The sequence below is a fragment of the Salmo salar genome, chromosome ssa15 (genome assembly GCF_905237065.1).
Source record: "Salmo salar chromosome ssa15, Ssal_v3.1, whole genome shotgun sequence".
Taxonomy (NCBI): Eukaryota; Metazoa; Chordata; class Actinopteri; order Salmoniformes; family Salmonidae; genus Salmo; species Salmo salar.
Genome location: NC_059456.1, coordinates 63964309 through 63978599, shown reverse-complemented (window position 1 = coordinate 63978599; position 14291 = coordinate 63964309).

The window sequence follows — 14291 nt, the reverse complement described above, 5'->3', positions numbered from 1 at the left end:
CCATTGTAAACACGGAAAGGGTGTGAGTGGCTCCTTGGCAACTGTATTAATGTATATTGCACATCCAAAGAGAGACGTTTGCCAGTTATCTGCTCATTAGAATGAGTTATATTTCCAAAGGTCATTTCAACAAAAGAATCTAAATTTCATTTTGTTTTCCACTCTCCCTGGTCTAATTTTAGTCCTGAGGCCTTCTCTTGGCTCGGAGAGAAAATGTGATAGAAATTATGAGGCATATGCTTCATAGCTAAACTGTGTCTTCCACACAGGGGAGATCCTGAGCTATAGTGAGGTAAGATAACTAGCACTGTGCATATCTGTGTCGTTTTGTAGCCTAGTACACAGAACAAAACCTACTGACAAATATCAACATACACAAACAGTCATGTACATATATGATGACTATGCTATCATACTGACATTCTTTCTCTTATAAAGGTGTTCAACACAAGATGGCTCCCGAGTGGCGCAGTGGTCTAAGGCACTGCATCTCAGTGCTTGAGGCGTCACTGGAGAAGGTTTGAATCCAGGCTGTATTACAACCGGCTGTGATTGGGAGTCACATAGGGCGGTGCACAATTGGCCCAGCATTGTCTGGGTTTGGCCGGTGTAGGCTGTCATTCTAAATAAGAATTTGTTCTTAACTGACTTGCCTAGTTAAATAAAGGTAAAAAAAAAAATAAGTGGCCAGCAGTTTTAGCTATAGTGACCAACCCTACAGTACACTACATGGGTGTATTGGGCGGCTCTCCCCTCCGCGTTCACTAGAGTCAAGCCCAAGCACTTCCTGCCATTGAGGTGCCATCCGACACGTACTTATGAGTGCACTGGCCTTGATCGATGGTCCTTTTCCACAATTAGCTTTATCTGCTCCTCTAGATTGGCTTGTGTTGTGTTTCAGGGACACAGTGAATCACACATCCCAGAGAGGGGAAGTTGGTTTCAAAGGACAGTCTCAGGAAGTTATGAAACGAAGGGAGAGGGACAAGAGAAAGTTCTAGGATAGATAATGTGGAGACATTAAGCCAATGAAAATTATACCAGGTCAGAAGGCAAGTAGTGTTTTGGGATTTGTGTTTCAGGGGAAGCCTTGACAGTGTTTACATTTAAACAAGGCAGCATCAAATGAATGTTAATGAGACTGTTTGAAATTCCATTTGTTTGGAATGAACCTGTCGGAATCTTTAGCCTTATATACTATAACCCCAAATTACTCATTCATGCCCCCTCCTCTCCCCTGTAACTATTCCCCAGGTCGTTGCTGTAAATGAGAATGTGTTCTCAGTCAACTCACCTGGTCAAATAAGGGTTAAATAAAAATGTAAAAACCAAACACATTCCTTATACTAATCAGACGCCACCTCAGCATCCTTGTCCTAACATGACGATAAGCAGAAATATGATGACAAATCGAATGTGATTCTTTCAGAAGCTTAGGCCTACCTCCCAAGTGTAGAGAGATCTCTCTTGGGTGAATTGGATCAAGTAAATGCAGATAGCTTGTTTTCTCATACTGTACAGAAGCACTGTGTCAAGCTGTAGGTACAAATGCAGATTGAGGATGTTTATTGGTTTATACTGTACTATACATAACTATCACTATCATTATCACTATCTATGGTCTGTGAGGAGGGGATATGTAGGGGGAGGGGGGTTGTTGCAGACATGGTTGTCTTTGATAGCTCAGGTGGTCACCACCTGAGGGGGGAAAGAGTGTTAATGGGCATTCTCAGCTCCAGACAAGCACAGGCTAGTGCACCCTCTCCTCTGGCTGTCTTACACTGAGGGAAGTATGCATCATTAGAGACACTGGAGTTCCTAACTACACAGAGTTCTGGTGCTTAGGCCGACTCCGTCACTAGCACAGTTGTCTCACTCACTCACTCACTCACTCACAGACAGACAGACAGACAGACAGACAGACAGACAGACAGACAGACAGACAGACAGACAGACAGACAGACAGACAGACAGACAGACAGACAGACAGACAGACAGACAGACAGACAGACAGTGAGAGAAAGAGAGATTTGCTTGCATGAGGGAAGGTATGTGAGAGTACCTGTCACACCGGGGCTCCTGTGTGTGCTGTTTCTTGGTTGGGTTCCAGTCCGATAACTTTATATCTACCCCTCTCTCTGATCACAAAGGACTGGACTGTGTCAAATAACAAATAGGGTAATAGCTCTGCTTACCCTTCTGGTGGGCCAAATGCTATTCATTGTCATAGTTCTTACATCTCTATCCAAACTTGGCAGATCTGGGACAGGGGGTAGAAGTGCTGAGCGGTTAGTGCTTTTAAGGATGATAACTTTTTAAAAACATACAATTAATTATGAAATAATGACATAAAAATAATTTTAGAGCTTTTAAATAGAAATTCCAAAGCCCAAAATAGTGATCAATTAATTGCCAAAACATTGAAAACATCCCATTGTCTCTGTCAGGTCCAAATGAACAGAAAGTGGAAATTACTAGGAAATAATAAAATATTTTAGTTGTGTATATCATTTTTAATTCCTTAAATTCATCATCTCATCTCTGCTCAGGCAGTAGCAGCCAGCAAGCCAGACAACCATCCAACATTATCTCTGTGCTCCCCACACCGTACCGTCTTTGAGTCATCCTATTTAGCTAGGCTAGTAGCTAGCTGGCAGAGCTCTGACAAAATCATTTTACTAGTTCTTTAAAGTACATAAGGCATAGTTTCAAGACTGCTTATTACCAATTACTAAAACTATCAATTGGGTAGCGCTACCTCACAAACTGTCTCGATCCCTCTGGTCATTGGGTTGTGTACATTCCTCTCATGTGTCTGTGTATAGGCTATACTTCTCTGTCCAATCCAGGAAGAACAGGAGTAATGGATTATGGTCATTGTAGTGAATTAGCACATTTCTGCACTAAACTACAGTCGTGGCCAAAGGTTTTGAGAATGACACAAATATTAATTTCCACAAAGTTTGCTGCTTCAGTGTCTTTAGATATTTTTGTCAGATGTTACTATGGAATACTGAAGTATAATTACAGGCATTTCATAAGTGGCAAAGGCTTTTATTGACAATTACATGAAGTTGATGCAAAGAGTCAATATTTGCAGTGTTGACCCTTCTTTTTCAAGACCTCTGCAATCCACCATGGCATGCTGTCAATTAAAAGCAGTGCTCTCAAACAACTACCCACAAGTGACAAACAAAACACACACCTATTTATAGGACTCCCAATCAGAGGCAACTAGAAACACCTGCCTCCAATTGAGAGTCCAGCACCCAACCTACACACAGAAAAACTACCCTAGAACATACACATAGAAATACAAACATAGACCAGTGACCAAAAAACCCCGTAATACATAAATAAACTACCCTCTGCCACGTCCTGACCAAACTACAATAACAAAATATCCTCTATACTGGTCAGGACGTGACAGTACCCCCCCCCCCCAAAGGTGCAGACCCCGGATGCACCTACACAAAACACAGAAAACCCCCAAAACAAACAGAAAAATCCCCCTAAACTAAAGGGAGGGAAGGGAGGGTGGCTGCCATCAACGACGGCACTGTGCTACACCCCCCCTCCCCAACCCACCTATATTGGAGGCGGATCAGGTGCGGGACATGGACCCCGCTCCACCCTCGGCGTCGCCCACTTAGGTGGCGCCCCTGGCTGCGTCGGAGGACCGGTGGGTGACCCTGGCTGCGCCCGGCTGGCGGGCGACACTTGCTGCGCTCGCCTGGCTGATGACCCTGGCGGCTCCAGACTGGCTGGCGGCTCTGGCGGCTCCAGACTGGCTGGCGGCTCCAGACTGGCTGGCGGCTCTGGCGGCTCCAGACTGGCTGGCGGCTCTGGCGGCTCCAGACTGGCTGGCGGCTCTGGCGGCTCCAGACTGGCTGGCGGCTCTGGCGGCTCCAGACTGGCTGGTGGCTCTAGACTGGCTGGCGGCTCCAGACTGGCTGGCGGATCTGGCGGCTCCAGACTGGCTGGCGGCTCAAGACTGGCTGGCGGCTCTGGCGGCTCCAGACTGGCTGGCGGCTCTGGTGGCTCCAGACTGGCTGGCGGCTCTGGCGGCTCCAGACTGGCTAGGCTGGGCTGACGCACTAGAAGCCTGGTGCGTGGGGCTGGTACAGGATGTGCCAGTCTGGGCACACGCACCTCAGGGCTAGTGCGGGGAGGGGGAACAGGCCGAGTCGGACTGGGTTGACGCACTAGAAGCCTGATGCGTGGGGCTGGTACTGGACGTGCCAGCCTGGAGACACGCACCTCAAGGCTAGTGCGTGTAGCGGGAAACACTGGACCGTAGAGGCGCACTGGCGGTCTCGAGCGCAGGGCTGGCATCACCCCTACTGGCTGGATGTCCACTTTCCCCTGGCACATGCGGGGCGAGGGTACTGCGCGTACCGGCCTGAAAATACCCGGCCTCGCCACAGCACCCATCACCCCAAAATGAGAACACCACGGAAAAACAATAAACAAACTAACGACAGGAACAGAGGAGCAGGCTCAACAAAAGCAGTGCTCTCAAACAACTACCCACAAGTGACAAACAAAACACACACCTATTTATAGGACTCCCAATCAGAGGCAACTAGAAACACCTGCCTCCAATTGAGAGACCAGCACCCAACCTACACATAGAAAAACTACCCTAGAACATACACATAGAAATACAAACATAGACCAGTGACCAAAAAGCCCCGTAATACATAAATAAACTACCCTCTGCCACGTCCTGACCAAACTACAATAACAAAATATCCTCTATACTGGCCAGGACGTGACACTGATGGCAGCCCATTCTTGCATAATCAATGCTTGGAGTTTGTCAGAATTTGTGGGTTTTTGTTTGTCCACCCGCCTCTTGAGGATTGACCACAAGTTCTCAATGGAATTAAGGTCTGGGGAGTTTCCTGGCCATGGACCCAAAATATCGATGTTTTGTTCCCCGAACCACTTAGGTATCACTTTTGCCTTATGGCAAGGTGCTCCATCATGCTGGAAAAGGCATTGTTCATCACCAAACTGTTCCTGGATGGTGGGAGAAGTTGGAGGATGTGTTGGTACCATTCTTTATTCATGGCTGTGTTCTTAGGCAAAATTATGAGTGAGCCCACTCCCTTGGCTGAGAAGCAACCCCACACATTAATGGTCTCAGGATGCTTTACTGTTGGCATGACACAGGACTGATGGTAGCGCTCACCTTGTCTTCTCCAGACAAGCTTTTTTTCCGGATGCCCCAAAGAATCGGAAAGGGGATTCATCAGAGAAAATGACTTTACCCCAGTCCTCAGCAGTCCAATCCCTGTACCTTTTGCAGAATATCAGTCTGTCCCTGATGTTTTTCCTAGAGAGAAGTGGCTTCTTTGCTGCCCTTCTTGACACCAGGCCATCCTCCAAAAGTCTTTGCCTCACTGTGCGTGCAGATGCACTCACACCTGCCTGCTGCCATTCCTGAGCAAGGCCTGTACTGGTGGTGCCCCGATCCCGCAGCTGAATCAACTTTAGGAGACGGTCCTGGCGCTTGCTGGACTTTCTTGGGCGCCCTGAAGCCTTCTTCACAACAATTGAACTGCTCTCCTTGAAGTTCTTGATGATTTGATAAATGGTTGATTTAGGTGCAATCTTACTGGCAGCAATATCTTTGCCTGTGAAGCCCTTTTTGTGCAAAGCAATGATGACGGCAGGTAACCATGGTTGACAGAGGAAGAACAATGATTCCAAGCACCACCCTCCTTTTGAAGCTTCCAGTCTGTTATTCAAACTCAATCAGCATGACAGAGTGATCTCCAGCCTTGTCCTCGTCAACACTCACACCTGTGTTAACAAGAGAATTACTTGAAAATAAGGGAGAGCCGCACACTCTAGGAGCTCAGATGCAAAAGTTTAATATCCAACGTTTCGACAGCCAAGCTGTCTTCATCAGGGTATGACAATCACTGACATGATGTCAGCTGGTCCTTTTGTGGCAGGGCTGAAACGCAATGGAAATGTTTTTGGGGGATTCAGTTCATTTGCATGGCAAAGAGGGACTTTGCAATTAATTGCAATTCATCTGATCACTTTTCATAACATTCTGGAGTATATGCAAATTGCCATCATACAAACTGAGGCAGCAGACTTTGTGAAAATTAATATTTGTGTCATTCTCAAAACTTTTGGCCACGATTGTAGGTTGAATATTTGACTAATGAAAACTACAACTCCCTTCAGCCCAGCGTCCCACAAAGATCTTGACTTATGCCACTTTCAGGTGCTATCGGAAATTCGGAACCTCCAAGTTCAAATTAAGGTAAGTTATTTGCGTAGAGCTTCCTATTGGTTGATTTTGGGATCCGACTCTTCTGCCAAGGTTAGCAAGTCGGAAATGTCAGAGTTTCCTCGTTCCGACTAGAACATGAATGCTGCATTCATTTATTTTGTGAATGATTTGTTTTCTCTCTAGTGAAACGGCAAAAAAACGAAATGGAATTCATGTAATTGAACCGACATTGGTCAATTAGTTGTTTAATAACGGAAGAAGACAAAAAGCTGGTTAATCGCTCAGCACTAGGGGGTAGTGGACAATGGCAGAGGAAAGTGAACAAGAGAGCAAGGGAATGAGCAAGAGAGCATATTGGAGTCCACCCTAGGGCTTTAATTAGACATGCATAGGTGTGTTGATCACTGAAGAGGCCTGACCTGGAAGGATTTCAGCCCACTGCTCCCTGGGTGGGGAGAGTTACTGCAGTCCTAATCACAGGTCTACATCTCAGCAGGCCCTCTGTTCAAAGCGAGGCAAGCTGGAGATGAAGAGTTTCTTCGTTAACTGCCATTCTGACAGTGTGCAATGCCAGACATCTGTGGCATGTGTGACTTTTGACCTTTCACCATTGATACATTTCATGCAGAGTAGATTGTTCAGTTTAATTTGTAACGACAACATTTAATTAATTGTGTTTCATTATTGATTTACAGTAAATATCAAATTAAAAGTGATTTAGAGAGAAATTACAACTCCATAAACAGTATAGACATAAATCAAATAAAACTACTATATTCATTGCTTACTTTGAGGCATACATTTAGAATGTAATTCATGTTGTGTTGTCTAACACTTAATAAATGTTTGGATAACTGGTAAAATTGTACATTTCAGAATCTGAATGTTACAAGATGCAGCAGGTACTGTAATGCTTTCAAGGCTGTCTGCATACCAGGGTGACCGCAGAGCAGTCTAACTATTACTCTCTTCATCTCTCCCCCCTCCGGCTCTCTCTCTCTGTGTATTCCTTCCAAAAAACCCTCCACTTCTTCGGGATATGTACATTTGTTTGTTTTTAAGCCTAAAGCAACGTCTTTTCATGGCAGTTGACAGCCTTCCATTTAGAGAGTGTTCAGAGAGAGTGAACATTGAGTTCTGAAAGGAGCCCCTTTTTACATCTCTAGAGTCTAGATGCAGTGGTTCCCAACTCCGGTCCTCGAGTACCCCCAACCGTACACATTTTTATTGTAGCCCAGTACAAGCACACCTGATTCAAATGGTCAACTAATCATCAGGGCCTCGATCAGTTGAATCAGGTATGTTTGTCCGGGGCTACAACAAAAATGTGTGCTGTTGGGTTACTTGAGGGTTGGAGTTGGGAACCACTGGTCTAGAAGAAGTGTTTTTGAAAACGGCCGACATAACCTACAGATCTCATACGTTACCTGAGCAGCCGTAGGGTCGGATTCATTAGCAGATGAACATTTCCACTTGCCATTGTCCTTGTCTCTGTCATAAGTTTACTGCTCTGTTAGAGAGATTGACGCCTGTGTGTTTATCTATCCTCTCTCTGAGTGACTGGTTATTCAATAGAGGCTTATTCATAAACACAAATAGCAATCAGCATAAATCTTGTCACTACCAGTGTTTTTTACAATACGCTTGAAGAAATATTATTCTAAAGATGAGCCTGATTCCTTGTTATTTCTATCTAATTATATAACTTGTCACTGATGCACGCTCTTATGACTCATACCAAACACGCCCAGATAATGGTTTTGTTTGAGGGGAAATTTCCCTAACTCTTCACATTAACTTATCTACCCAAGGCCTGTGGAGATGTATGGGGACTGATCACACCTGTCTACAGCCTAGAGGATCCACAACCTCTGTCTTGGAAAACAAGAAACTTGACATTCAACAATGTCTCATGACACACTCTGAGCCTGTGGAAGGTGTCATCAGACTTATACAGTGTCAATGTGTAGGCTTGTCAGTACCTCAGCAGTCTGGCATGTCAACAACGTCACATGGATGTCTCGAGACTTTCAATTTAGGTCATGGATTGTGTTAAGTATTGTAAAATATTGTGTTTATGCCACAATGCCCACATAACAGATACTATTATTTAAGCCAATAGACAGCACTCATTCACAGTAATGTAGCTGTAGTGTACAAGTCCTTTACGTTTCCTATGTTCCAGTTCAACTATTGAGTAATTGAACTATGTGGCCTTGTGGTTAGCGACATAACCTACAGATCCAATCTCTGCCCTGAGATTGGAAGGTTGTGAGTTCAATCCCTGGCCAAGTCATACTAAAGACTAAAAATGGGACCTTTTGTGTCTCTGCTGGCATTCAGCATTAAGGAGATAGATTGGGAGTAAGGCCCTGTGATAGACTCGTGTCCTATCCACGGGCTGTACTTGTACATCAAGCTACTACTTACTAACTAATTGAACTATACAAAATGTAATGTATGTCAAACAGTGACCTGAGAGAGTGAGACATCAATTACTTGGCAACAGACAAACACACTATCCTCCCTCCCCCTTTTCATCCTTAAAATCCCTTTACATGTGCACATATCACACAATCTTAGTATAAAAGCTGTTTTTACCACTCTAAAACTGACCAAGCCCTGGAGCTGCCGGTTAAAATAGGAAGACTATGCCAGTTCTGCTGGTGTCTCTGAGCCGCATGTTCAGAAAGATAGCCATGAAGAAAGAGTGAAAGACACCATTCCCCAGGTGTCTTACCATATGTAGACATCCAGAGAAGGGTGGATGAAGAGCAGATTGACAGGCTGGGAACTGAAGCTGAGGGTGACCCTGGTTCTGAGCTGATGGGACAGACTGCAATCTGGGCTGAGCTAAGGGCATCTGAGAGACATGGTTGTGGAGCAGATAGTGGAGATGAGGTTCACGGAGACCAGAGTGATATCTGCTAAGAGCCACGTGAACCAACTGCAGACAGAGATTGAAGGTGAGCTGAGAAAAGAGACATGTTTATGTAGTATATTCAGTGTGTGCATTGAGTGCACAAAACATTAAGTACACATTCCTAATATTGAGTTGCAACCGCTTTGCCCTCAGAACTGCCTCAATTCATCGGGGCATGGACTCTACACGGTTTTGAAAGTGTTACACAGGAACTCCACAGGAACTCCAATACTTCCCACAGTTGTGTCAAGTTGGCTGGATGTCCTTTGGGTGGAAACTGTTGAGCGTGAAAAACTCAGCAGCGTTGCAGTTCTTGACACACTCAAACTGGTGCGCCTGGCACCTACTACCATACCACGTTCTAAGGCACTTAAATATTTTGTCTTTCCCATTCACCCTCTGAATGGCACACATACACAATCCATGTCTCAATTGTATGCCCAAACAGTTCTAACTTTAAAAATGTATCTCTCCAGAAATAAGTCTCTCACTGTTGCCGTTATAGACCCCCCTCAGCTCCCAGCTGTGCCCTGGACACCATATGTGAATTGATTGTCCCCATCTATCTTCAGAGTTTGTTCTGTTAGGTGACCTAAACTGGGATATGCTTAACACCCCGGCAGTCCTACAATCTAACCTAGATGCCCTCAATCTCACACACATTATCAAGGAACCCACCAGATACAACCCTAAATCCGTAAACATGGGCACCCTCATAGATATTATCCTGACCAACTTGCCCTCCAAATACACCTCTGCTGTTTTCAATCAGGATCTCAGCGATCACTGCCTCATTGCCTGCATCCGCTATGGGTCCGCGGTCAAACGACCACCCCTCATCACTGTCAAACGCTCCCTAAAACACTTCTGCGAGCAGGCCTCATCCCGTCAGTAGAGGATGCCTGGTCAATCTTAAAAGGTAATTTCCTCATCATCTTAAATAAGCATGCCCCTTTCAAAAAATGTAGAACTAAGAACAGATATAGCCCTTGGTTCACTCCAGACCTGACTGCCCTCGACCAGCACAAAAACATCCTGTGGCGGAATGCACTAGCATCGAATAGTCCCCGCGATATGCAACTTTTCAGGGAAGTCAGGAACCAATACATGCAGTCAGTTATGAAAGCAAAGGCTAGCTTTTTCAAACAGAAATTTGCATCCTGTAGCTCTAACTCCAAAAAGTTTTGGGACACTGTAAAGTCCATGGAGAATAAGAGCACCTCCTCCCAGCTGCCCACTGCACTGAGGCTAGGAAACACTGTCACCACCGATAAATCCACGATAATCGAGAATTTCAATAAGCATTTCTCTATGGCTGGCCATGCTTTCCTCCTGGCTACCCCAACAGCTCCGCACCCCCCGCAGCTACTTGCGCAAGCCTCCCCAGCTTCTCCCTTACCCAAATCCAGATAGCTGATGTTCTGAAAGAGCTGCAAAAACTGGACCCGTACAAATCGGCTGGGCTAGACAATCTGGACCCTCTCTTTCTAAATTTTTCCGCAGTCATTGTTGCAACCTCTGTTACCAGTCTGTTCAACCTCTCTTTCGTATTGTCCGAGATCCATAAAGATTGGAATGCTGCCGCGGTCATCCCCCTCTTCAAAGGGGGTGACACTCTAGACCCAAACTGTTATAGACCTATATCCATCCTGCCTTGCCTTTCTAAAGTCTTCAAAAGCCAAGTTAACAAACAGATCACTGACCATGTCGAATCCCACAGTACCTTCTCCGCTGTGCAATCCGGTTTCCGAGCTGGTCACGGGTGCACCTCAGCCACGCTCAAGATACTAAAAGATATCATAACCGCCATCGATAAAAGACAGTACTGTGCAGCCATCTTCATCGACCTGGCCAAGGCTTTCGACTCTGTCAATCAACGTATTCTTATCGGCAGACTCAACAGCTTTGTTTTCTCAATTGACTGCCTCGCCTGGTTCACTAACTACTTCTCAGATAGAGTTCAGTGTGTCAGATCGGAGGGCCTGTTGTCCGGACCTCTGGCAGTCTCTATGGGGGGTACCACAGGGTTCAATTCTTGAGCCGACTCTTTTGTCTGTATATATCAACGATGTCGCTCTTGCTGCGGGGGATTCCCTGATCCACCTCTACGCAGACGACACCATTCGGTATACATCTGGCCCTAACAAACCTCCAAACAAGCTTCAATGCCATACAACACTCAGTCCATGGCCTCCAACTGCTCTTAAACGCTAGTAAAACTAAATGCATGCTTTCAACCGATGGCTACCCGCACCCGCCCGTACGACTAGCATCACTACTCTGGCTGGTTCTGACTTAGAATATGTGGACAATTACAAATACCTTCAGTTGAAGTCAGAAGTTTACATACACCTTAGCCAAATACATTTAAACTCAGTTTTTCACAATTCCTGACATTTAATCCGAGTAAAAATTCCCTGTCTTAGGTCAATTAGGATCACCACTTTATTTTAAGAATGTGAAATGTCAGAATAATAGTAGAGAGAATGATTTATTTCAGCTTTTATTTCTTTCATCACATTCCCAGTGGGTCCGAAGTTAGTATTTTGTAGCATTGCCTTTAAATAGTTTAACTTGGGTCAAACATTTCGGGAAACCTTCCACAAGCTTACCACAATAAGTTGGGTGAATTTTGACCCATTCCTGCTGACAGAGCTGGTGTAACTGGTTTGTAGGCCTCCTTGCTTGCACATGCTTTTCAGTTCTGCCCACAAAGTTTGTATAGGATTGAGGTCAGGGCTTTGTGATGGCCACTCCAATACCTTGACTTTGTTGTCCTTAAGCCATTTTGCCACAACTTTGGAAGTATGCTTGGGGTCATTGTCCATTTGGAAGACTCATTTGCGACCAAGCTTTAACTTCCTGACTGATGTCTTGAGATGTTGCTTCAATATATCCACATAAATTCCTCCTCATGATGCCATCTATTTTGTGAAGTGCACCAGTCAGCAAAGCACCCCCACCCCCTGCAGCAAAGCACCCCCACAACATGATGCTACCACCCCTGTACTTCACGGTTGGGATGGTGTTCTTCAGCTTGCAAGCCTCCCCCTTTTTCCTCCGAACATAACGATGGTCATTATGGTCAAACAGTTCTATTTTTGTTTCATCAGACCAGAGGACATTTCGCCAAAAGTATGATCTTTGTCCCCATGTGCAGTTGCAAACCATAGTCTGGCTTTTTTTATGGCGGTTTTGGAGCTGTGGCTTCTTCCTTGCTTTCAGGTTATGTCAATATAGGATTTGTTTTACTGTGGAAAAATATACTTTTGTACCTGTTTCCTCCAGCATCTTCACATGGTCCTTTGCTGTTGTTCTGAGATGGATTTGCACTTTTCGCACCAAAGTACGTTTATCTCTAGGAGACAGAACGCGTCTCCTCCCTGAGTGGTATGACAGCTGCGTGGTCCCATGGTGTTTATAGTTGCGTACTATTGTTTGTACAGATGAACGTAGGCATTCAGAAATTGCTCCTAAGGATGAACCAGACTTGTGGAGGTCTACAATGTCTTTTCTGAGGTCTTGGCTGATGTCTTTTGATTTTCCCATGATGTCAAGCAAAGAGGCACTGAGTTTGAAGGTAGGCCTTGAAATACTTTCACAGGTACACCTCCAATTGACTCGAATGAGGTCAATTAGCCTATCAGAAGCTTCTAAAGCCATTGTAACGGGCGCCGTAAGGATTGGACCAAGGTGCAGCGGGAATGTGTATACTCATCTTCTTTATTAAATTTAAAAGAAGGAAAAACAAACAACTCACGTTTACAAAAACAATGAACGACATGAAACAGTCCTGTCAGGTGCACAGACACAAAACAGGAGACAACTACCCACAAACCCCCATAGCACAAACCCCCTATACATAGGACCTTCAATCAGAGGCAACGAGGAACAGCTGCCTCCAATTGAAGGTCAATCAACAAACCCTAAACATAGAAGTAGAAAAACTAGACTGAACATAGAAAAACACTAACCTAGAACATAGACCAAAAACCCCAGAACACTCTAAACAAACACCCCTCTTACATAATAACATAGCCCAACAAACTCCGAAACACTGTAAACAAACACCCCCTGCCACGTCCTGACCAAACTACAATAACAAATAACCCCTTTACTGGTCAGGACGTGACAATATGAATGTTCAGAAATGTTACAAATGTGAGATTATTTAGTAAGTATGTGCCAAACTTCCACCTTCTTGAGGGTGGTTGTGTTTTACTGACCGGTACTGAAGCCAGCAGGGAAGAATGATCTGATATACATCTTGGTAAATACTTACACCAAGTAGTTAAGCTTCCCTTGCCAGCAGGAATAAGAAACAAGTCAATTCTAGAGTAACTGTTATGGACAGGGGAGTAAAATGAGTATTATTTAACCTTTTGTTTGTGAAATCTCCATTCGTCTACAAGTCCAACATTTTTTATTTCTGCTTTTAACATTTTAGCTGCCTGTGTGAGGTTAATACTATTAGAGGAAGATCTATACCTGGAAGGGTCCAGTAACAAGTTAAAATCATTATTATGCCATTATTATCTCTGATGATGGGCACGTTAACTTCAAAAAGATGTCTTGGTCAAATTTAGGATCATCATGGTTAGGCCCATACACATTCACAATGGTAATGGGCTCAGTGTTAGTGAAACCTTGAATGATCACAAACCTACCCCCTTTGTCTTTAATCTGAGATTGTAGCTGAAAGGGACAATGCTTATTAATGAGTATGGCCACCCCTCTTGCCCGAGAGGTGAAAGATGAATAGTACACTTGACCCACCCACTCACTCTTCAGTTTATCATGCTCAGAGTCAGTCAGGTGGGTCTCCTGAAGAAGAGCTATAACAACCTTACGCTGCTTTAGATCCTTCATAATGCGTTTGCGCTTGACTGGGCATTTAGTACCCCCAACGCCAAGAGTGTGCAAAGCTGTCATCAAGGTATATAAAATATATTTTTGTTTAACACTTTTTTGGTTACTACATGATTCCATATGATTCCATATGAATAATGTCTTCACTATTATTCTGCAATGTAGAACATAGTAAAAATAAAGTAAAAACCCTTGAATGAGCAGGTGTTCTAAAACCTCTGACCGGTAGTGTACATCTCTAAC